General features: G+C 37.1%; 1 long non-coding RNA gene across 2 annotated transcripts in view; it reads left to right on the forward strand.

Annotated features, from left to right (window-relative positions):
• LOC126952041 (uncharacterized) overlaps window positions 1-26,094 on the forward strand; it is a 36,227-nt gene extending 10,133 nt beyond the window's left edge. Inside the window, exons 2-4 of one of the 2 annotated variants that reach the window (XR_007724774.1) lie at window positions 17,614-17,717; window positions 20,019-20,121; window positions 25,565-26,094. This is a non-coding gene — a long non-coding RNA (uncharacterized LOC126952041). Of the gene's footprint in view, window positions 1-17,154; window positions 17,718-20,018; window positions 20,122-25,564 lie in introns of those variants that run through there. The other variant, XR_007724775.1, reaches the window with a different exon arrangement.
• Window positions 26,095-26,338: the final 244 nt, after the last annotated feature.

The raw sequence follows: 26,338 nt of genomic DNA on the forward strand, positions 1-26,338 counted from the left end.
TTTAAACTGAGTGAAATCAGCTGGGACTTTTGCACAAATGGTAATAGTTGAAAAATCATGGAATCTGACTGAGAGCACATTAATGGACAAGGAAGCAAGATTGATTTTTTTGGAACTGATTTGAAAACAGTGGTTATAAAGAAAAAAATTACATTTCTGTTTTATTAAGTGAGGAATTTAATCTCATATCCAATATTCCTTTCTTTCTCTGAATGGTTGTGTTGAACGAGTGAATGAATGCATGAATGAATGAGTTTGAACCTTATCGCTAACTGCAGTGTTAAATGCATGTTTTTCTACATTTAAAACAGAATCAAAGCCTCAGTGAGCAGATGGTGGAAGCTTTTATTTTCCAAGAGACAAAGAGCCGGCTCATGCCCTTTAACTCACAGCAGTGGGAGGCTGCAGTCTCCCCCATGGGTAAAGTCAGCCTGAGTAAATCACAGATTGTCAGGAAAGCCCATCCACAGCTTTCACATTTTAAATTTTGTTTAAATTATCAAAAAAAAAAATCCTGTCTTTCAGTGAGCTATTTTGATATGTGAGAAAATTAATACTTTTATGTATTAGTGTTTTGCTTTTATTAAAATGGATTTATAAATCCATAGTCTAAAATGAATAATCAAGTTCATTAAAAGGGAAACCAGGGTAGACAAAATAACATTTTAAAATCTCAATACTTGGTATTAGCATTGACAGAGCCTAAGTTCCACAAGGATTTAAGTTTGATGATGTGGACTAAAATATGCCTACTGCCTTTATGCTACACCTTTTATAAGTGTTAGTCCAAGAAAAGCGGAAACTATGCACGCTGTTTGTTATTTCACGGCATAGGATATTTGCTGTTACCAGAGTTTCATTGTTTGAAAGAGAGCTTTTTTCTAATATGAATGTGAAATACCTCCTTTGGGGTCAGAGGCATGCATAAATATATATCATTTGCCTTTTAATGGGGCTTTCTGGTGACTCCACAGTTTTAAATTTTTCTATATGTATCAAGTATTCTTTGCTGAACGTTCTTGCTATGTCCTCTACAAATGTGGATGGAAATAATTATATGGAGGATGGCTTCATATGATGATGTCACTCCAGAGAAAACCTGCACCACAGGGAGCATTTCCAGCAAAGTATGGCAGAAACTGCAGGGTAATCAAAGTGCAAATTCCAATTTATTTAAGCAATATTGTTCTTGCTCCTCCATTTCACAAAGCTGTCCTTTCTCATTAAATTTTTGAAAGAGAAGGAATGAATTTCACCAGCAGAAATCTGAATGCTAGGTGACCTTTTTGAAAACTCTGCGTGGAATGCCAGCATCAGCTGTCTTTTCACACATGTGGTGACAAAAGGAAGAAATTGAGGCTTATAAGGAGTAAGTCGAATATATGCAAGACTTGATGCCATCCAGCTAGGCTTTTATTTGAAAGGAGGTCTGTGTATATTGAGGGGAGTGTATTTGTTGATGGCCCATGAAGAGCTTGAACAAGATATGTGTCTGAGGATTTCTGTGTGTTCTAGAGGGACATCCCAGGGCCTTGGTTTGGTTTGATCAGGGCATAGGTGCTACTCCATAGCAAGTGTGTTTTGCTCTCTGGCGACAAACAAACAGATGAACATAGACAGAATTGATAATATCTGTATATTGGTGATAATCTGACAGAGTTAAGTGCCTTTGCTTATTTAATAGTTTATTCTTTTATCAGATTATTATGAACCATCAATGATGTATCAGTTGGCAATGTACTAGGTGGAGGGATGAAAAACATCAAATAAAATTCAGCTTCTGCCCTTAACAGGCTCATAATTAGGAGAGATTTTCTTATTAGTAGGTAGAACACTACAACTCATTGTAATTCTGTGGTGGAAGGAGGCTCAGAGGGTGCTGTAGGAGTACCCTGAAGGAACTCTAATCCAGGTTGGTCAGAGGGGAAGCTTCCCAGAAACAGTAATGTCTGATTTGAGTCTTTAATGGCCAATCCATCAGGAAGGGGTGAGGTGTAAGAGTTTCAAAGCAAAGAGACGAATGTTTTCAAAGCACCAAATGTAAGAAAAAGCAAGGATAATAATAAAAGCACTTCCCTTTTGCTAGAGAGAAGGTGTAAGAATGAGGAAAGCATCAAATGGAAAAAAAGAGAGAGAGTTTGTCCATAGAGTCTTATTTTCCATCTTGTGTTTAAAATATATGGATTTTATAGTAAAGACTAGGGTAGCTATTGACATAATTGCTCTTAGCCTCATGCTCCAGGGGCCCTTGCTCTGGGATTCATGCTTAAGAAGGCCTGCATTTCACAGTCACAAGAGGAGAAAATGGTATGAAAGAATACAAGGCCACTTCTATCTGTACTCAGGTTTTAGTACTTATTGCTGGCCCAGTTCAACACATAATCTCAAACATCAGCTTTAGTGACTAACATTTAGTCCCCAGGGAAACACTTCTCTACATCTCTGGTACTGTGTCTAGAGGGAATGAGGACCGCATGCTGTGAAGGTCTATGGATATGCCACTGCCAGCCCTGGAAATGGACACTGCTTCGAAGATAGGAAGAACTTCAGAGGGGAAAAGTGGAGAGAATTTAAAAATTTTAAAAATTTATATTAACTGATCACCAATTCTCAGATAACATGCCTGCGGTACATTCTTGCATAACTAAGAACAATTTCCAAACAGGACAAAAAGAGGTCCACTTACTTGTTTCCCTTCACGTTCTAGTTTGTAGAAAAAAGGAGACAAGAATTAGGGTGATATTTCCAGACTTTGCATATGAAGGTTAAAAAATATTTTACACTGTTAAATATTTATAATTACTCAAAATATTTATTTCTGTCTCTCTCTATATATATCCCTACTCATACACACACTATATAAGCATAAATATTTATATATAAAACTACATAATTTTATGTTGAATGATAAAATGGCTTTATCTATATCAAAAGATTTAATTCTTAAACACTATAAAAATTTAATATTTACTTTGAAATATTTAACATTTTTATTGATAATGATATGTCTTTTCCCTTGTAATTTTATAGGCAATTTTGAATATTTTGAAAGAAAAGACTTTGAAAATATGAACAATAACTTTTTTACATTTAATTTACATCTTCAATGAAAATATATTCCACTTTTGTATACTTTGAATACTTTTAGTCTTTTAGGTCATTATTATCTCTAGAACATTAATTATATACAAATCTTCAACACGACATAATTAGTAATTTTTCTAAAATGGATATTGTAGAATATATAATAATCAATGCATTTTTGTGACTTTTCATTCTAACATCATCAGACTCTACAAAGAATACTCAGAAATGTACAATAATACAGTTTAGTTGTTTTTACTTTGTCCCTAGCCACATTCATTCAACAACGATAGCTTTACATATATGTTGAAATTTTTTCAGTATGGAGGCATATTTTTCACAGAAGGGGGACATAGTCTGTTCATCAGTTTGTTATATTGATTTATAGTTTGTATAGATTTAACGCCATGTTGTGGGTATCCATCTGTACTCTTGCCCTAGGCCCTGCAACGTGTTAAGAGTGGGTCTGGTTACTGAATATCTTGAGCAAGGGAGTAGCGTGATTGATACTGCATTTGAGGACAATTACTCCAGTGGAGACAATTACATCAGTTAGGAGGTTGATCTACCTCTTCGTGGGTAGCATTTTCTATCTGTAGCTTGAGCTTCTGAATAAATCCACTGACTTCTTCCCATATCCTATCATCTGAGAAGTTTTGAGCCCTGCAACTATAGGTTTCCTTGTCAGCGAGTTCCTGGCCATAGGCCTATCCATTTTCAGACTAGGCATTTTGACAGCTCAACCACAGGTCTGGATAAATTGGAGGTCTTCTGCTCTTAACTAAAAGGCAAATTGAGAATCCACAGGAGTATGTCTTGAGTTTCAAACCCAAGGTTCATGCAGTATCTAACACCAACCATTAACCACAGAGATTGTTCAGGCAAAATAACAATGTTTTGAGCCCATAGCAAACTCATTGGCAAGAAAGCCCACCAGATTTGAGCAGCAAAATAAAGACGACCCTCATTTAGAGGATGTGAAACCTCCAACCTGACCACTACCCCAGGGGCTCTGCAAGGTTTCCCTCAATCCTCTCAGGTTGCAGTTTTCTACTCTGATCCAACCACAGGCTCCTGTGGAATCAGCCATCTGATGTCTTCAAGTGAGAAATACAGGAGAGCCAGGTGGGTTTGAGATGCTATTGCAAATATCCTGCATAGATTCCTTCTATGGGCAGAAGGGAATTAGGAGAACAGAAAACAGTTATCTTTTTTTTTCTAAAGCACTTTTTATTCTGACTTCGACCTAAAATTGAAGGGGAAGTCTCCTGCCTACTGTCAAGCTGAAATAAGTTGTAGAATGCAACCTAAGCAACAGCCAGAGATTCTAATTAAAGTTTTTCTTAGACTGACACACTTAGAACGCTTTCTTATCTATTTTTATCTAAAGAAAAATAGAGAAGTTAAATTTGATGGTGATGCCTTGATGACATCAACTTTCTAAAACGGGAAGCGAATTTTGTTTAGAAAACACACTGTATAATCTTAGAATGCTTTCGTTTTATCATGTTTGAGAGGAGAATATATCTTGATGTGAATATTGAAGGTTAATAATACCAAATTATTAACCAAGATGAAATTGAGTAGTTCTGATAAATTCAAGTTTATATGTATAAATGTGTAATTTATGTATACATGCATAAATTTACATATATTTTACCACACTGGATATATGATAATATAGAGATGGAGTAGTAAAGTAGTATTTTAATAAACAATGTAATTTCTGTTTTCCATTTGCACAGAATTTATGAATTTCTCATCACATCAGTAGTAATTCTGAGATGGATTTAGGTAATTAAAACTAAATTTAAAATGATTTTAAAATCTATTACAGTGATTACTCTTATTAGCGGTTTTATTTTGCTTTAATACATTTTATTCTATTTTATGCGCCACATCTCTCCATTTCCCATAGGAGTGAGAAGTGGCAGCATCATCAACTCCAAAGACAGCTTTACACAAGATTAGCATCTTCAACAAGAATGTCAGAGGCATGAAAATGAGGAAATTGTAATCACAATCACTCACTATGAATTTCCTGGGACAAAATTAAACTTAAATGGCAACAAAAGGTGAACTTGGTTAAAATGATTGATGGACAGTTCGTCCTTGCTAAATTTCATTCAAAATAGCATAGGTCATATCCAAGTATGTTCTCATCAAAGAGTGGATTGCATTCTGGTCTTGGTCTGGGGTCTGCTGCTTAATCCATGTGGGAACTTAGTGAAGTGAAGCTAACTTTTTCCTTCCTTGGTGGACTCATCTGTAAAATGGGTAGAATAACAGTACTTGTTAGGATGCCATCTAAGTGAAATAATACTTACGTGTTGTAAGAATTAAATGGCATGGTATGAGTGAAGCACTCAGCACGGAGCCTGGGAATAGTGAGCACCATCATATATATTAACCATTATTGTAGTACCTGGAAACTGTGTTTTACTTGAACAGCTGTGTTTTTCTTGTTACTTATCTACAATTGACCACACTGGATATTTGTTTTGAGCCATAGTGAGGATGAAGTGGAAAGATAAACCCATTTATCCCTCCTATTATAATTGTAAAGAGTAATTTTTAGTGAACTTCAATTATAAACTCAGGGACAAGAATATTCTTGATGAGAGCAAAGATAAAGAGAGCAGAGGTTGCAAAGAATTGTGCCCCACTTAGACATTGCCTCGCAAGCCCCAGAACAAAAGAAAATTGGTCTCAAGCAACAATTCTTTTGGCCACCTGGATCATGTCTGGTCAGGATAGAAGAAAACGGTTCTTGTTTCACTAATGGAATTTTAAAAGCATTGCTCCCAATTTTTCTGTGGGTAAGTTTAGACTCAGTAGAGAGCTCAGCCTGATGTGCAACAAATCTGGAGTTGTTGTATGGCTCTCCCAGATGCCTGAAGACATTAAAGATGTGTGGCCCCGACTGAGAGCCTAGCACAGTAAGCACATGGGGGCACAAGCCACAGAATAGAAAACTCACAGCTTAGCCCTTTGGGATATTTATTTTGTCTACTTTTCAAATATTTAGTCTGGAATATTTAAACTAATATTTGATTGGTGTACACACTTGTCCAAATGTACGGCAGCTGACACTACATGGAGCTTTGGAGACGCAGGTTCACGGCTAGCTGATTGTTTAGAAAGCTCATATGTGAAAAGCCAGATCTTTCTGCAAATGTAGATAAAAAGTGGGTCAAGCCAAGTGTATGGAAAATGAGATAATGGGAGATTCGGAGAATATTCCCATGGGGGCCAGTTTCTCTGATGTCCAACTGAACTACATATTAATGAAGGATGAAAACCTCTCACAACTGATAAGCAGGCTGTCTCCTGGCAATTATCATAGCTTCTGTTGCAAAATAGGTACATTATTTGGACTTTATCCATTCCTTGACTTGCTCTCTGTGAGGAAGCACAGTCTCAAATAATTGCAGGTCTATTAGCACATCAATTACCTAAAGACCTTGATTTTAGCAAGGAGTGGATTTTAATCAATCGCTGCAAATGTTATCGAGAGATTAGTTGTCCCAGAGAATAAAATTAACTACAATTAGACTGTAATAACTTGTGAGTGCCACTAGCATATATTTTCTAGTTCCTGTACAATTAATGCATTTTACTGCTTCCTGTATAAAAAACGTTTAGACTTTTTCATAATAACTAGAATTAATGTTACCTTTTAAATTTCCTTCCTTGTAAGGAACCAAAAGGACACAACTAAACTAGTACATAAATAACTCGCACTTTAATATATTGAGTTCTTACTAAACAAGACAATTTAAGATAATTAATACAAATTAAAGACTTTATTAAAGCAGGATTTTATTTCAATACTGAAATTGAATCCAGTGTTTTTAAAGCATTGGTGATTTGATAGAGGGAATGATGGGGGGAGATAAGAGAAAATACATCAAGGTTGAGTGATGGTCAATTTGAGGTAAAAATGACAACATGGCAGATCTGGGGACATGTGAACATTCGTTCAGGCATCCAGAAACACCTGAGGAGGGAACTGTACTAGTCTGTTCTCATGCTGCTAATAAAGACATACCCAAGACTGGGTAATTTATAAAGGCAGGAGGTTTAATTGACTCACAGTTCCACATGGCTGGGAATGCCTCACAATCATGGTGGAAGGCGAATGAGGAGCAAAGTTATGACTTACACGGCAGCAGGCAAGGGAGCTTGTGCAGGGGAATTCCCATGTATAAAACCATCAGATCTCGTGAGACTTATTCACTACCACAAGAGCAGATGGGAGAAACGGCCCCCCATGATTCAACTATCTGTACCTGGCCTCACCCTTGACATGTGGGGGTTTTTATAATTTAAGGTGAGATTTGAGTGGGGACACAGTCGAACCGTATCAGAAATTTATTAAAGTGTTGCACTTGCTGTATTCAAACTATTATGAATGAGACTATTATGGTGTCTATAACAATTTATCTCTAAATACTTTGACACATACTATGCAATATAAAGCATGTGCTACTTAGTTTGAGCTTCAGTTCTAGGGCTAGTCACTTTCTCTGATCACGAATCCACACTCTACCAGTGGTAGCTAGCATCATATGAGGAAGGCTAATTCTAAAGGTGGCTGCTAAAAGCCCTTTTTCCATATCTTAAATAGCACTTGAGGATATGCTAATTAGCATAGTGAATGTTAGACATGGATTTGCTCAGTGTACTTGGTGGCCTGTTATTTAGCATGACTGGTAGAACTGCACTCTGACTGATTAGATGACATGAAAATTGTCCCAGAGATGTGACTTGGCTACAATCTTTTATTGATATTACAGGCACTTGCATAGACAGCATGTAGGAATTTGGGGAGACTCAAAGCCAGCTCTCTCAAGGATGGCCCTGATGCTTGATTCCTTAAAGGCTCTGTGGCTGGTTCTCAATTGCATGGTATGATAAAAGTCACAGTTTCTCACCTCCAGAATGTTTTCATATCTATTTTGAGTGAAACTTTCATGTAGGGTGGTGGTTGCAGCATCTACACAGGCAGAAGGTGAGATTTTGTGCAATTATTTCAGGTTTGATTGCATATAAAAGTTTAATATATTCAATATTTGTAGCAGGATTTGGCTGAAAACTTACTTTCATTATAACCCGGTGAAAGGTTGTAGAGGAATAGCAAACTTCCATTCACCTCAAATTATTCAGGGATTAACTTTCTCCACCAAAAATAATTTAAGAGTTGTTCTTGTTTAAATTGGCTGAAGACACTTTGCAGCAGGGCATCGGATTATTCCTATTTGGGCATTAGATAACAGTACTTACTCCCTTTGAAGACTGCAAAGTTCAGATATATATAAGTTAATTTACAGTCTTCCTAGTGTTGTAGGAGGACTCCAATACTTTGAGACTAAAACATGAATTTTTAACCTAAATATTGACGCTGGATGTGGAAAAATTACATTTTTAGTTTTGTGATCCAATAACAGAATTTGGTATTTACTTCGTTTTTGAATGTAGACAAACTACATATTACAGGTGCCTATAATTTTTTACCAATATGAATCACAGAAGTTTTTCACGACATCTTATGGTTGTTATACATAGCTTTAAAGATTATTTAGGATCATCACCACTTGAAAATTATGGTAGTTATTAAAGCAACTGCTAAATCTCTTTATTTAATATATCAGTAAAAAATTGCCTTAATTACTACACCATTAACTTTTTTCTTATATTTTGAAATATAATTTCAGTAAAATTGGCTTTCTTCTTCATTCTATGTATTTTATGAATTTAAAAATGTTATTTGGGGAAGGGGATCAGTAGAAATCACCAGACTGAAAAGGGCTTCATGGCACAATAAAGGGTAAGAACCCCTTACCCAGAAGTTTCCTTCAATGCCAATCACATTCCCCAAATTAATCCATGTTGCCTGAACTGTTTCCTTGTTTATGTGATGTCATAGAAGTGAATCATGTGCATCTGTGTGTGTGTGTGTGTGTGTGTGTGTGTGTGTGTGTGTGTGTATGTAGAATGGGTTAGACTGAACTGTCATAAATTAAAAAATAAGGGCAGCCAGTGTGGCAGATTCAGGAAAGGAAGATAATGGAGTAGATTTGTTGTAGGTTTTCTTAAAAATCTTTTATCTGTAACATCGTGCTGCATCATCAATTAAAAGGATAAAAAATTTATTTTCCAGTTTGTTGGATAGAGGAAGAAAATTTCATGGGGAACCATTTATTAAGTACCTTAACCTGACTTCTCTCCTGCCTGTACATATCCTCTTATGGGCAAAGAGGCTCATGAACTAACATAGGCATTTGGGATAAAGGACACACAGCTATATTATTGGACCACAGACTTTAAGGCCTTGGGCCAGACACCTCAATGTTCTGGGTTTAATTTTAGTGGAGAAAAAAGTATCTGACAGCACTTTTGACTCAGCTTCCTTACCTTCATATGTGTGTTGCCCAAATTAGAAAGGGGTTTCCTGATCCTTGACTGCACTAATGTAGAGGTGTCTATGCATGCCAGGTCTTCCTGCAGAACCCTTGATCTGCTCATTTGTGAAACCTGGAGAAAAATGACTGAGTGCTAGTGAAGTCATGGATAGGACTTTCATAGGTCTTGTTTGACTGTTCAGACAAAAGTCTTATTAATATCTGTCACTGGAAACCTTAGTGTGGAAAAGCAAAAGCTATGAACACTGACATGGCATGTTTGAGTCCTGACTATGCATACCCCTTATTAGTTAAATGACCTTATGCAAGTCACTTCCTCTTCTAAAACTTCAGTTTCCACATCTATGAAATGGCAATCGTCGTCGTCGCCGTCATCATCATCATCATCATCATCACCTTTATCATCTCGTCTCCCTTTTGGGATGATGTGAGGTTTAAATTACATGCAGATGATATCTAGCATAATGTACTTATGGAATGTGGAATATAAATGACTCCACATCCATTCTCCTGGAGTCAAATAGCTCTTGAATGCTCAATAACCTCTACTAGGGCAAATTTGCTCTCTTGGAAAAGCCTGTTGAAAGAAATTTTCTTTTGTTTTTCATATTTCTTTTCCTAAAAGTGTGGGGAAGAGCTACAACTTGTCTTTATTGCCATTTCAGTGGATAAAGACCAAGTACTTCATGGTAGAGATTAATGGTCTGAGGGAACATAGTAAGATTAAGCAGCAGAAACACAGTGCCTTATTTTCTACATAGAAACATATTCTTTCATTTATCCAGTCATTCAATAAGCACTTCTTTACTTCAGGTTATCATATCAAAAACCTGAGAAAAATAGGGTAGAAAAAACCAAAATGTTTGTTGATAGGAGCTGTGGTCTTTTTCTTCAAGTAGCTTCCATTGTAGTTGGAGAAAGAAAACATCAAATTAACGTTGTAATTGGAGAACAAAACATTATCAAATATGAGTGTTTCTGAAAAACTCAAGTATCTCATTCTTTTATGTCTTTCTGCATTTCATGAATTGCTATACTGTCCACGTTGCTCTCTCAATATAAGAGTCCTCTCTGTTCCTGTCTTTAATTTCTTTACATTTAATTCATTAGCAAATCTGCTGTTTTTCACTCAGAGAAATAAACTGAACCCAATCATTTCTAGACCAAGACACATTCATTTCTTCCCTGGATGACTGAAATAGGCTCCTAAAGCATCTCCTTGCTTTCAATCTTCCAAAATCAATTATCCACACAACAGCAAGAGTGATGTGTAAGAATATATATAATATAGATCCTGTCACTTACCTGCTTAAAACCATCTAATGATTTCCCTTCTCATTTGGACTAAAACTCCAATGCATTAAAGTGGCTTTCAGAGCCCAACAGGAGATACTCATGTGTCCTCTCTATTTCTCTCATCATCTTCCAGGCTGTCTCCCATTTCAGGGTCTTCACGTTAGCCGTTCCCTCTGCCTTTTACTACTCTCCCCCTTGATATTCATAATTCACATTGATGGCTTTTTAAAAATGTCATTCAGTTTTCAAAGAGATATTTTATGTGCATTAGATCACTTGGCATCATTTCAACTTATTCTAATTCTCTGTTTTGCAATTATCACTATTAGATTTTTGCTTGCTAGTTTATCCCATGTACCAAGCACCATCTAAATCCTTATGCATTTTAGTCGCATACCCTTCTTGGTGATCTCCTGTACTCCTAGAGTTTCAATGAACATCCACATGCATGATCCACCATGGTGGGAACCAAGCCTCCTGTTATTCACGGTTGTATGCCTAAATTTAGCACCTGGTGTAGCACATAGGAGGAGCTCAAAGAATATCTATTGAATGGATGATTAATGACTCCAAGATCTGTCTATCATTCATAACCTTCCTCTGGACTTCACAACCATTAACTGCTACAGGATGGAAATACAGGGATTAAAAAATTGTGTTCAAATGGAATTTCTCACTTTCTCCCAAACTATCATTTTTATCTGTGCTCTGTACATCAGCGTTCATTATCTCCAGCATTGCCTGAGCTGGTAACACTGACTTAATGGCGATCCTGAGCAAATCTCTCCTCAGCTTAAAACATTTTAATGGTTACCAATTGCTATTGGGATACTATAGTTCAAACTCTTTAACAAGCCCTTCCTCATGAGCTAGAGCTTCCTTCTGTAGTTTTATAGCTGTCAACTACATCTGTACTCCTGCCTCCCTCCATTTTGTATGCTCTGATGCTTCCATATAAATGCCTGCCTCTATGTAAGGTGTCATGCCTTCTGCTCCCTCAGACTATAACACACTTCTCCTCTCCTGCCCCCACCAGCACCTGCTCATACCCTGCCCTGATAGCAACCTCACGCAAGCCTCTCCTCCTTGAAAACTTCCCATCCCTTCTCAAGATTCATTTCCTCTAGGAAATGAGCTGTCTCTCTTGGCCTCCCTGGCATTCTAATACACATGGTTCTGATTCAGGATGCTTGGAGCAGAGTCCTGAGAATATGTATTTTTAAAGAGCCCTCCAGGTGATATCCATGCAGCACTATCATGAATCATCATTTAGAAAATACTAACACACTAGATTGTAGTTGTCCATGTATTTTTCTGCATTCTCCACTAACCTGGGAGCTCTATGAGGCAGGGAACGTATCTGTCTTGTTCACTTTCTAAGAAACACTTACTCTAGCAATAAAAGACACTCAATAAATTTTTGTCAAATTATTGTGAAACCTTTGTGGCTCCTCTTTGACTAGCCAGGGGTTGTGTCCTGTAACTGTAGGGTTGGAAGGTAGGAGTTTCTGAGTAAATGAAATGTAACTAAGCCATTTTAGTGGGACCTGTCTCACACCAACCTATCATTGTATTACTGAAATTTCTCCCATGGCATTGAAATCATTCCCAGAATTGTTCATGAGACATGTAGTAGAGCTCAAATCCTGAATGCTAATTTTTCCTCATTTTTTTATATAGAAATGAAAAAAAATTGCTAAAAGTCAAAGCCAATATTAGTTTCCTTGACATATCATTATTCCTTATTCTTGACCAATATTTACTAAGAGATTCTTTTGAGAATAACATTGTAGAATATGTGTTAAGAATAAATTGTTAAGTATAAATGTCATTACAAAAGTCCAGGTAAATGTCAAGGTAAATGTAAGTAATGTTGAATTAGATGGAACTCTACACACACACACACACACACACACACACACACACACACATTTTAAGCTGGGGTAATATTGTTGCCTGTGAATGTTGAGTAATATTTTTCCAAGTGTTATGCTGAAAGTAACTTGAATGTTATCAATTGAAGTAAAAACGAAATGCTTTCCCCCTTAACGACTATTTTTTCTGTGTAGCCCCTAGTGTTCTACTTACAAGTTTCCACTAATCACCATAGTGCAGATTTTTAAATTTTTTTTTGTCATTCCCCTTCTCTCTTTGTCTCCATACAAATAATAAAAGGTATCTTAAACTATGTTTGAAAGTCAATTCTAATCCTTGTTTTTTAAAGCGACATAATGAAATATGATTACCCCAGGGTGTTTCTATGACTCAGAAAATGGCGTAAGATAAAAAGAATTGCTCAGATAATTTACATGACTTTCTACTTTGGTATTCAGGATGAAATCTGTGTCTGTCTTCAAATTACACAGGATAGTCAATTTCTTAAAATATTTGTATCTGACTATTAATATAATACACAGTTAAGGTAGCACCTTTTGATAATTTACTGAAGTATAAAAACCAACCCATAATGCCATATGTGGCAATAATCATGGTTAATATCTGATGTTTCTACTTCTTTTAAGGGAATGCAAAATAAGACCTCTCCTCAACTGATATCCTCTATCAATCAGTGGAAGCTGCTTGGAATACTGTTTTGAGAAAGGCAGGAGCCAGCTTCTCAGCCCAAATGGAAGATACTAATGATTGATTAGGAAAGGTTAACACGGCCATGGGTGGTGGAAGGGGGGCTGTAAATGTGTGGGAACCATGCCATGTATTTGCTATCTTTGGTGTTAATATAATAGCCATGTGAACATGCATGAGTAGAACTTATTTTGTAGTATGAATAAGGTTAATTCTTAAGATTATATAGTGAAGGTATTCAGAAAGCTTTCAAACCCTCCTGCTCAGCTTATAATGTCCTCTTAAATGTGGAGAGTTAAGTATATTTATTGAATTTACAGCATTAACAAATGTGCATTTTATTTGGTATTCCCTCTGCCATGGGCATGGCACTTTCTATTAAGTGCATTCTTTCTTGAAAAAGCCATATTTCCCACTAAAGACTACCAAACATATGGGATTTACCTATTAATTATTACCTTTGAAAACATACTTGCTGTTCTTTGCTTAGTGTTTTGCTCAGAAGAGAGCAAAAATGAAAAGTGGAATAGAGGAAGGGAAAAATGAAAAAAGGGAAGAAGGGAGAAAGGAAGAAAAGGTGGAAGGAAATGAGACAGCAACCAAGGAAGAGAAAATAGAAGTAGGAATCTTAAAAGGGAGGGCAGAACACACAGATTTAGAGAGATTAATTGCAACGGCAAATCCCAAGCGAAAGGGAAAATGAATCCTTAAAAGGAAAATGGAAAAGGCTAACCCCCCTCAGACAGTCTTCTCTGGGGATGCTGACTGGACACTCTGCCCTCCTGCAATCGATATGGTCATTTGCAGTTAAGCTAAGGGAAAAGCTGACGGGTAACAGGGATCCCCACCTCCATCCACTCCCATGATCGAAGCTGTGGGAGTAGCACAGGAAGAAGTCTGCAGATGGATGAATGATGTCACAGAGCTGAGGTGGAGATGGGAGCCCTGAGAGAATGGAAAGGCAACAGAGTACTTCTCCTGTTGTGGGTGGGGCCCTAGTGAACTGAGTTTAAATTAGCAGACCCAGAGGCAGGTCAGACACCAGACAGAGGAAGTGGCCAGAAGAGCTATGGGAATCTGAGCTGCAGGAGATTTTCAGTGTCCCATAATCACAGAGCAAAGAGGCGAGATGAGGGTCAGTGGCCTGCTCGCTAATGTGCCAGGGGAGAGCTGAGAATCCTTGAGCTGAACAAACCCTTTGTTAACAGCAAGAAAGAAACATAGGTGGAAAAGCGTTGGTGCTAGATTTTTGCATGTCAGCTAATATGCCAGAGGTGAAATTGTGTTCAAAACCTGTGGCGTTGTGGAGATACTACATGTACTCTGCATTTTGCTTTGAAAAGGAAAGGATATTAATGTTCACCAATATAGAGGAGCCAGTGGCTTTACCTTAAAGAGATACTGCTTTCTAGTTACAAAGGACTGTAGACAGAAAGTCACTCTTCTAGCCTATGGAGCGTCCACCTCATAAAAGTAGAGTCTCAAATGATTGAGAAGGACTAAGCTGAAAAGCTGATAGCTAAATTTGAGAGAGGTGGTTGGGATTGAGATGGTTGCCCTCAAAGCGAATACCGTGAGGCAGCAGTGATTACAATGGTTGATTAATTTTCATAAATTCCTCCCTATTCTGACTTCCTTCTCATTTCTTTGGATAGCAAATAATGAAAATTTAAAAATATATAAATTAACCTGTTTGAATGACAGCAGCATGGATGCAGTAGAAATAGCTCAGGGCGAGGTTAGCTTTTGAATATTTGCTCTGATTCTTACTCTAATTCATATAGTTGTTATAATGATTAAAGAGTGCAGTATGTAAATTCTCCAGTACACAGAGGAGTTACAATAAATGTTAGCTCTCATCTTGTTCTATTTATTCTAAAAGTTTAACCTTAGTTTATTGGCTGATACGTGCGAGGGCAAATTTTCACCAATTGATAGTTTTGAGAGCTAAATAAAACTGCTCTTTTACAATAAACACTAATTCTAATGAAAATCCTTAGATGACTTCATCCCCTTGACTTTTTATGGTAAAATAAAATAATAATAATGTGTGCAATGGACATTTAGTCTCCATATAATATTTTTGAAATCAAATTCTGTAAGTAAAGGCTAGTATGGCAAGGCAGAAATGAGATAGTACACTCAAACAAAAGGAAATTAATGTGGGGACTTTTTATAAAGGTGTGGCAAGGTTAAGAGAGCTAGAGAGACCCAAAGCCAGAAGATAGGGCAGCCTGAGAGGAGGTGTGGCCCTCTGTGGAGAAAAGCAGCCACTGTTGGCCAGCAATTGAGCAGGGAGAGAACTCAGGATATGCATACCCTGGCCTCACTCAGCTCCTGCCAGGTCCTCCCATTAGTTGAACTCAGTGAGAAGCAAGCTTGGTTCATCCAGAGTGAATCTGGAGTAGGAAGCAAATGTTGTCCAGCATAGTTGTGTGTGTGTGTGTATTCACTCACACATATACACAATCAAAGTCAAAAGCAGCTTATTCTAGTAACTCACACTTGAGTCTTCACCCCTGCCAGTGTAAGGTTAAATGCTATAACATGATTATTTGGGCTTGGAAGACAAATAACTGAGGTAGTTAACTATATCAGGACAAAAGGTCAGAACAGTGATTCATCATATAATTTTCAACTTCTTAGGCACTGCTAAGATAGCTGGGAAATGATTTAACGAGCCCCAAATTCAGTGTCTGCTCTTTAGAAAAAAGGAAGGATGACTCCAAACTGAGATCAGATGTGAGTGGGTTAAAATTCCATCTGCTTCTTGAGAAGGGCTGAAATGAATTCCCCTGTGAACAGGCCATCTATTATTTACCTTACTTAATCCAGTGCTCATGGCACTAGAAGTTATCACCACAGGGATTTGAGTTTGGCCTTTTGACTAATAACTTTCTTGGGAGGGATCGGTTTTGCTCTGAGAGGAGGATTGGATGTTCCACCAGATGAAAGCTTTCAGATGTTAATGAAATTGGATTCATCCCTGACCTATTTCCTGGTGCTTGGTGTTTCACCTGAGGGTGAACTCAAGAGATAGCCAATTTGGAGATAATGTCCTACGCACACTTCTGACATTTGTTCTACAAGAGAAGCTAAGCAACTTGTGATTTCATGTAAAGCAAAGATGGGGGGCTGGGCATGGTGGCTAACTTCTGTAATCTCAGCACTTGAGGAGGCTGAGGCAGGAGGATTGCTTGAGGCCAGGAGTTCCAGACCGGCCTGGGCAATATAGTGAGATGCTGTCTCCATAAAAAATAAAAATATTAGCCAAGCATGGGGGTATATGCCTGTACTCCCAGCTATTTGGGAACCCGAGGAGGGAGGATTGCTTGACCCTAGGAATTTGAGGTTATATTAAGCTATGATTGCATCATTGCATTCCAGCCAAGTGGACAAAGTAAGACCTTGTCTCTTAAAAAAAAATGGTAAGTAGCTGTTCATACTTTCGTTTTTTTTTTTTTTTTTTTTTTTTTTTTGAGACGGAGTCTCGCTCTGTCACCCAGGCTGGAGTGCAGTGGCTGGATCTCAGCTCACTGCAAGCTCCGCCTCCCGGGTTCACGCCATTCTCCTGCCTCAGCCTCCCGAGTAGCTGGGACTACAGGCGCCCGCCACCTCGCCCGGCTAAGTTTTTGTATTTTTAGTAGAGACGGGGTTTCACTGTGTTAGCCAGGATGGTCTCGATCTCCTGACCTCGTGATCCGCCCGTCTCGGCCTCCCAAAGTGCTGGGATTACAGGCTTGAGCCACCGCGCCCGGCCGCTGTTCATACTTTCAAATGAATTGAGAGAAATATGAAATCTGTAATTTGAGAGGTAACATGTAGTCAAGATTTTTCATTTGCAGGAATCTGGATTAACAGAGAAAACTAATTTCTGAGTTTGGGAGCACTAGAGATGATAATCTTGACTAAACCTAGAAAATTTACCCAAGAAATCCCCTTTCTCCTTAAGCTAGAAATATGTGGAGCTATGGAGGCAGCGAACCATAAATGTCATACCAATTCTGAGAATCTAAGGAATTTTCTATATCATATATTGGCAATGTTAAGTTGATATGGTTTGGCTGTGTCCCCACCCAAATCTCATCTTGAATTGTAGCTCTGGTAATCCCCATGTGTCAGGGGAGGGAGCCAGTGGGAGGTAACTGAATCGTGGGCATGAGTTTTTGCCAACTTGTTCCTATAATAGTGAATAAGTCGCATGAGATCTGATGTTTTTTTAAAGGGTATTTCCTTTGTACACATTCTCTTGCCTGCTGCCATGTAAGACGTGACTTTGCTCCTTCACCTTCCACCATGATTGTGAGGCCTCCCCAGCCATGTGGAAATGTGAGTCCATTCAACTCTTTTTCTTTATAAATTACCCAGTCTTGGATATTTCTTCATAGCAATATGAGAACAGATTACTACAGTGAATCATACTATTTCTTGTAATTAAATTTCTCTTCAGATCACTTTGAGATGAGCCCATACTTTATTTCAGATATCTCATAAATTTTTACGAATGCAATGATGATGCTATCAACCACAAAATTCCAAGAAATTAATTGCCTGGTAAAAGTAGGAATGGGTACCCAACTGGGTGTTACTATAAAACATTTTAGAGAATGTTATATCCATTGGGAAGTACATATGTTGACACTTTAAAGGTATTTCACTTCCAAATTTTCTCAAGTAGAAATATGCTTCTACATAATGTACCACAGTAAGCTTTCAAAAATATAGGCATTACCTTTATGTTTTGTTCAATGTCCTACACATATTTTCTCATTTCAGTTAAAATAAAACCCAAGTCAGTCATTGCGGTTTAGAAGTCCCAGCATGGTCTGGTTCCCACATCATTTGGTGCCACATTCCCTCTCACTATACTCTAGCTGTACTGAGCTCCTTGTTGTTCCATGCCAACCTCGTTCTTGCCTCAAGGTCTTTATGCCTTCTGTCTGCTCCACCTGGATGGCTCTCATCTCATCTCTTCATTTGACTGTCTTCATCTGATCACTCAGGTGCATGTGCAAGTGTTTCCTCTGCAGACAGTACCCCTGAAGTCCTCCTTATAGAAACTAGTATCCCATTCTAGTAAGCCTTGATCCCTGATCTTGATTTGCATTTTCCTCAGAGCTTACAGGGTATCATTAACTAATTTTTTTATTTGTTTAATATATTCTTATTGTTTGTCTTCCCTGTACATTGTAATCACCTTGAGGGCAAATACTTGTTTGGTAATGGCCTTGTGACACATAGAGCAACAGCTGGAAAAAAATTACACACACACACACACACACACACACACACAATTTCTAAATAAGTAACTGTTGAAAGAATGAATGCTTGTACCTCTGCATGGAAGCCTGGCATCCTGAGTCCTTTTCTGGTTTTACCTATGACCTCAAAACAAACATGACTTCGATTAAGTTTTCGTATTTTTAAACTTTAGCTTACCACTTATAAAATAATATCAATTCCTGACTTTCTCTGAGAGTCACACTTTCCATAAGTATCTTGAAATTCTTACATGCAAACTGCTTTTTATGTCAAAATTATGTCTGACACCACTTGAGAGCTGTGAGATGACCTTGATAAAGGTTTGTGTGTTTGAGTAGCAAACTTTAAGTGTTGTTAGATACAACTGGATGCCCCTTGACTTAACAAACTTGCCCTTCATACCTCGCATGATAAAGTCTGTGCATTGTGAAGTAGAAGGACATTTCTTAGTCAATATTTATTTTTCTTGTATTTGTATCATATCGCTCTCCACGTGAGTTTGTTTTCATGGAGTAAATGCGTCAATCATATTGACACAGATATGGTCTATGAAACAGTTGTATTTGCTAATTTAAACTGATGAACTGGCATTCTATTTTCCTATCTTACTGTCTTGCCTTGGATAATATGAATTAGTCCTTGAGAGAGGAATGATTTTTTTTGATGTGGACAAAATTGGTCGTTTTTGACCATGGCATTCTAGTGCTACCTTATGAGGGATTAGAGTAGGTCACCAGTCTGCTTTTACAAGGTGAACACCATATCTAACTGTCACTCAGATCAAAAGCTTCCCTCTCATCCTTAGTCATTTGCCTCCAAAAGCCACAACAGATTTTTATTTTTATTTATTAATTAATTTTTTTAGAGACAGGTTCTCTCTCTATTGCCCAGGCTGGAGTACAGTGGCATAATCATAGCTCACTGTAACCTTGAACTCCCCGGTTCAAGTGATCCTCCTAACTCAGTAGCCTGAGTAGCTAGGACTGCAGGCACACATCACTACACCCAGCTAAATTTTTTTTTTTTAATTTTTTGTAGAGATGGGATCTCACTGTGTTGCCCGGGCTAGTCTTGAACTCTTGGGCTCAAGCAGTCCCTCCACCTTGACCTCCCAAAGTGCTGGGATTACAAGCGTGAGTCACTGTGCCAGGCCTAACAGATTAATTTTTTTTTTTTTTTTTTGGCTCTTTCACTTCATATGAGTAGAATAATGTACTGTGTACCTTTTAGATTTCTTGATCAATGTATTTATTCATCTTTGCATGTAGCAGTGTTTCTTCTATTTTCCTTGATATATGGTATTTTATTGTCCATTATAAAAATTTTTTTACTTATTCTATTGTAAATAGACATTGTTTTTATTTCCAGTTTGGGACTTTTATACAGGATGCCATGAACATTTTGTATATGTCCGTTGGAGTTCATATATATGCGTTCCTGTTGGATATATGCTCACAGCTGGAATTGCTGGGTATGTATGTGTGTTCAGATTTATCAGATACTGCCAAGCAGTAATCAAAAGTAATTGTATCAAGGTGTACTCCCACTGTCAGTGTATGAGAGTCTAATTTCCTCTTTATCCTTTTAATTTTAGCCATTCTGGTGGATGTTCAGTAGTACCATGTCTGATTTTAATTTTCTTTGCTTTAATGACACATGATGTTAAACATCTTATGATATACTTATTAACCATTTGGAAATTTGAAATTATATTTATTAACTATTTATACAGATTAGAAAAAGGTCTCCATTTCTCAAAATTCTTCGAAGCCATCTGCTCGGAAAACTGTCATAATAGCCTTCCAGAGTTACAATAACTTTAAGGTACATGACAACACCTAGACATGATCAACACACAGCCTGATCCCTAGGGTGAGTAACAGTCTGTGATAGACAATCAGACAGCAGTCACTCAAGCTATGTTAAAAACTCACCTCAGAGATTTATGTTGACCAAAGCAAAGAGAGATCTTATATGATTCTCCAGGACCGTAAGAACTAAAGTAGAGCAGATAACCCTGAAAGATAACCCTGGCACTGAGTTCTGGCAGGAAAGTTTCCCATGAAAGGAGGGGCTTGACTCAGAGAGTATTCACCAGGGGTGGTTTTCAAAATATTTTATGACCCATGTAGCACAGTCACTGAGCAGTCATATGAATCCCAACCACAACAGACACAGCTCAATGGATGCATGCCACGGTACTTCGATCGTGAGTATCACGACAATAGGGACCAACAGGAGACAGCAGGTATTTAAGAAAAAAGGGATACACACACACACACACACACACACACACAGAGATGCTACAAGTAAACACATTTCTTCATAGTTTTGCTTAGAACTGGGCCCTAAGTTCAGTATTGAAAAATTGGTTAGCAAGTTATGTTGTTAACCGATATCACTGATCCACTGTGTAAAAATACACAGATCAACATGTCTCCTTATAAGCAAATGTGCTTATACCTTTAAATTAGGAATAATATCTTCCTCATTTGTTCTGATTTGTTTCAGACAATATAGGTTCCCATTTGAAAATCAATACAACCTACTGTCAACAGAAAGTATTTTGGGGGGGAAATTAAATGGGTGCTCATTTAAAGTTTCAGATTCATTTTACATTCAATGAGATGAGAAATGTGAGACATGTAACATAGAAACATTTTCATTACACGAATATTTAGATAGATAAAGCATCATTTAAATGTTGCTCTGAATTCAGAATAGAAGCTACAGTCATCCTTACCAAAATTTTAAAAATCTTCGGTTTGTCATGTCTGGTAACCTTTAGTTTTTTTCATTGATAGTGTGATTTGATAAGTGAAAGCTTATAGTATATAAAATATTTTCATAAGATATATTTACATACAAAAACTTCATTGAAAAGTAATCTATATTCAGAATATAAGCTATGGTCATATTTATAAGCTTTACTAACATTTAAAAAAATCTCATAATAGTGTAGTGACCAATCTCATGACCTTTCGATTACCTACTGCATTTGATTTTATTTTTAGTGCTTTCAATTATCTTCCTGATACTCAGATATTTTACAGTGAATTAATTCTGATGTGGAAGAGTTTCATCTTCCTTGTGGGGGGTATGAGTCATTATTCCTTTCATCTTATGCACAGTGTTTTTCCATAGTCATTTGACTAATCATGAACTATTTAAGCATTTCTGAATATAGAAAGTAGGCACCAGATTGATGGTCATTTATTTGGAGTCAGGAAAATGATCTTATAATGTTAGTGATTATGTTAATTACTTCAAAGGGATGGATTTAGCATCCACATGGAGAAATTGAAACATGAGAAACTAATAATGTTGCTAAAACACATAAAAAGCATTTATAAATAATTTAGCTTTATGTTTATGTAGCATTAGAAAAATAAGTTAATTGAAATTATAAAGAGTATTTTTAGATTAGAATTTGATTTACTTTTATATTATCTGTACTTGCCTTCATTATTCTCTAAAATTTTCTTTGTTTTGAATTTTGATATCAGTATCTTATGTGCAATTTTGTTGCTCTCCAGTTCAAAACTTAAATAAATCGTTGCCCTTAAAATTACCTTTATAAGCCAGACATTTCAGTCCCTTTGAGAAAACATGAGCATCTCTAGGTCAGCTTGCTTTTAAAATAGTTTTGGGAAGCCCAAAGGCTGCATATAAATAAGTGTATTTGAAAGCCTGTGGCAGAGTGGTGCATAATGTGTAGGTAATGACTGAATTCTCAATTCAGGCTGGCCAACAAACTAGAAAACGAACATAGCTAATTTAAACAAGATCTGGTGGAGGGAAAGAAATTACTTACCGCCACTCTTCTTAAAATGGGTTGTGCCTGTTATTTAATTATTACAACCATTGCTCTGAAATAATTAAGCTTCCTCAGCCTTGCTACACATTCTGAAATAATAGACAGAGATGTGGTACAGGGCCAGCAGTTGACAATCTACTTAAACTGCCAGGAAAATAAACATGGGCCAATTGGCCTAAGTAAGAACAAGGCAATTGGCCTGGAAAGATAAAAGAGACTTGGAGACACTCTCCATGGGCAGTAATGGGTAACAATATTTGGTTATTTTCCTCACTATATATGTTGGAATGGGTAAGTATATGAAGTTACCTTAATAATTTCTAACAAACTTCCATTTGTTTATTTTGTTTTCTTTTTAACTATAGCAGTATTTCGTAATACAACATAAAATACTCATGTAGGAAGAAGAAAATTCATTATTTATTGTTAATGGGGGGGGAAGAACATTTGTGAATAACATTCTCTTATCAATGATTCTTAATGCAAATTTTTATTAAAAGTATATACTAAAGTATATAACATTGTCTTAGAAAACTGTCCTGACTCAATTGAGAATCCATATGGTTCTGGATTTTAAACAAATGTCAAACAAATGGCACTTATTCATTTAATAAATATCACTTTATTATGTTAAGTAGCTTGACTGAGCCATTCTACCACATATACTTACATCAAAACATCATGTTGTACATCATAAGTATAGACAATTTTTCTTGTCAATTTAAAAAAATTAATTGAATGCCAAATGGTAGAAACTGCCAGTTGTTTACCAATTTCCTTTTTTCCTGACTTAAAAAGTAAATTTCTCAGTTTCAGTTGAAAGCATATCTGCTCAGAGAAGAACTCTATTACCTAGTTTCCCTTACAGCATGGACTGCTATGTGACTAGATTCCAGTCATGAGCAGAAGTGACAGGGTGTATCCTCAAAGCTTGGGACCCTTCCCTTCTTTCCACCGTGCGAGAAATCCTCCAATACTATACCACTCCCCTCCAGCCAGTGTTAGAGAGAAATAAACGTCAATCTTATTAAAAACCCTTGTGCTTTGGGGTCTCTTAGTTATGTCAACTTAGCATGTTCATTAAATAATAGAGCCTCTCTTGACAGGTATAACACTAAAAGTGAAATCGCATTAAAAAAAATTTGTTGCCTTCATTCTCTGAGATGATAATATTAACACATATAAATTCCTACTACATACATATATATACTACTGGTAAAATATTTTTAGAATGACACTCAAAACTAACCATCCTAATATTGCAATAGCAATGTACCTCCGGACTGTCAATGCTCAGATTCCATGCTCTCCCTCCTACTCCTTTACTGATGGAATCCTCTTTCTAGTGACACCTGAGCTTACAGTCACAGTGCCTCACTCATGAAAAAAGCCATCATCAAAAGTTTGTGCTAACTCTCAGGCTTTTATAAGTTCACATGTGATTATGATAATGTCTGAAAATATCTCTCTAATAGACTAGATAAGGCCATTAAAGTACAGTAAGACTTAGTTTATATCAAAGTATTGACAGCATTTTTCTGCATAATAATAGTGATATTTATTCTTCTCAGGATATAACCTTAGCAAGGTCATCTCAGGCTAACCTTAGCAAGATTCCAGAAATCTAAATTGTTTTCCTCCAAAATTATCTTATCCTCTCGACATCCCCTTTACCAATAAGTACTGTTCTTCACATGATAAAGGAAGTGACCTGAATTTCTTTTAAAGATATGATGTATTTATAATCACATTTATAGTATTACCCCTACAAGAAGAAATTAGAACTTGATTAATTTCTAAAGATGTAGGGTGTTAGGGAGACATCTTCCAATATATTAATGCAAAAGAAAAGACAGAATTAGGAAGAAAAAAATGCTTTCTTTTGAAGAGTCTATTTATTAACTTAGACATTTACTTGTAAAGTATGTTTTGTAATGATAAATTTATTCTTTTTTTATATTCCCCGAAGAATAGCAGGAGTAATTAGATAAGAACGCCCAGAATCAGTGTCTTCCAGTTACAGAACAGATATTCTTCAAAGAGATCAGGAAAAATTCTCTTCCACACTTTCATTTTAGACTCTAAAAATTTACAGTTTTCCCTTAGACCACTCACACAAGGGAAAAAAATAAAAACCTAAAACTTCAGCATGTCTGCCCTTTATCTTGTTCAGAACGTAGGTCCTCAGAAACTGACTTTAGATTTTGGCACACATCCATGTTCACACCCATACACACACAGACTACAGTCAGCCCTCCAGATCCATGGGTTCTGCATCTATGGATCCAACCAACCACAGATTGAAAATATTAGGAAAAAAACAATAAAAATAACAATACAACAATAACAAATACAAATGTAAAAACACAACACAGTATAACAACTATTTAAATAGCATTTACCTTGTATTAGGTAGTATAAGTAATCTAGAGGTGATTTAAAGTATATCGGAGAATGTGTGTAGCTATATGCAAATACTATGCTTTTTTTTTTGAAATGGAGCCCAGGCTGGAGTGCAACAGCATGATCTTGGCTCACTGCAACTTCTGCCTCCCGGGTTCAAATGATTCTCTTGCCTCAGCCTCCCGAGTAGCTGGGATTACAGGCGCCTGCCACCACGCCTGGCTAATTTTGTATTTTTAGTAGAGACGGGGTTTCACCCTGTTGGTCAGGTTGATCCTGAACTCCTGACCTCAGGTGATCTGCCCGCCTTGGCCTCCGAAAGTGCTGGGACTACAGGCAAGAGCCACCACACCCAGCCACTATGCCATTTTTTATAAGGGACTTGAGCATCCACAGATTTCAGTATCTGTGGGGAATCCTGGATCTAATCCCCCAGGGATACTGAGGGTTGACTGTGCCTCTTCTGAGTGCTTTTCTGGTTGCCTTCCTGTATTATGGTCAAATGTCCACATGCTCTCAACACAGGGCGGAAACACAGGAGTATCTGCCACATCATGTCCAATCCAAACATCTCGAGAACATTGCTGGGGAGACAAAATAAAAAACACCTGGCCCTTTTGCTTTAGTTTCCTTTTGTTAAGATCTAACAACCACTTGACAAGGTAATTGAGGGATGACTTTTTACAATCTCTAGGAAAGGAAGACCAATCAAATGAGAGAGAAGAATCCACACTGGCACTAGACCATAACTCCACAGCACTCTGAAGCAGGGAGAAGACTGAGGAGACTTCTGCACACTCTCAGATGGCCTGGATTGCAGTAACAGTCAACTATCAATTTTCTCACCTACACCTACTCCCCACCATCTTTACATAGCCTCAAAATGATTTCTCCTACCCTATCAGTCCTTAGCGTAGTGTCCATTAAAGGAAAGAATTAATGACATAGAGTCTAGACCTGCCTTAGTAGATGATCGAGTGATTGCTAATGTCAAATAATGTATCTTCTCGTAGCCTGTTTAAAACGAGAGAGTTAACTACATGAGCTGATTCAGCTCTAAAGTTCACTGACTTGGAATATGGAATTTAATTTATATGGAAAATAAAGACCAGGTAGTTTACATACCTGGTGTCCACACTGCTCATTACCAACAGACGTACAATTTGATATTCAGTTGCTTAGCATTGAGTTCAGCTTTCATCTCTTTACCTGTGATTTACGTTGTATAAAATTTTGAGTTCAGGGTGGCTTTCTTCTTATTACATCATATGTTTTGCTTCAATTAATAAATGTCTAGGAATAAAACATTTAACATAAATCAGTGTAACACAATCAAATTTTGACAAAAAAGTAATTAGGAAATATCAAATATATCTCAAAGCAACAAATAACCTTTTGATTTTCTAGTAGTTTTATTTGTTATTGCTTTTTCTCCTGTAGGTGATTCCCATGCAGTGATTGCCAAATG

Source organism: Macaca thibetana, chromosome 4, assembly GCF_024542745.1.
Source record: "Macaca thibetana thibetana isolate TM-01 chromosome 4, ASM2454274v1, whole genome shotgun sequence".
Taxonomy (NCBI): domain Eukaryota; kingdom Metazoa; phylum Chordata; class Mammalia; order Primates; family Cercopithecidae; genus Macaca; species Macaca thibetana.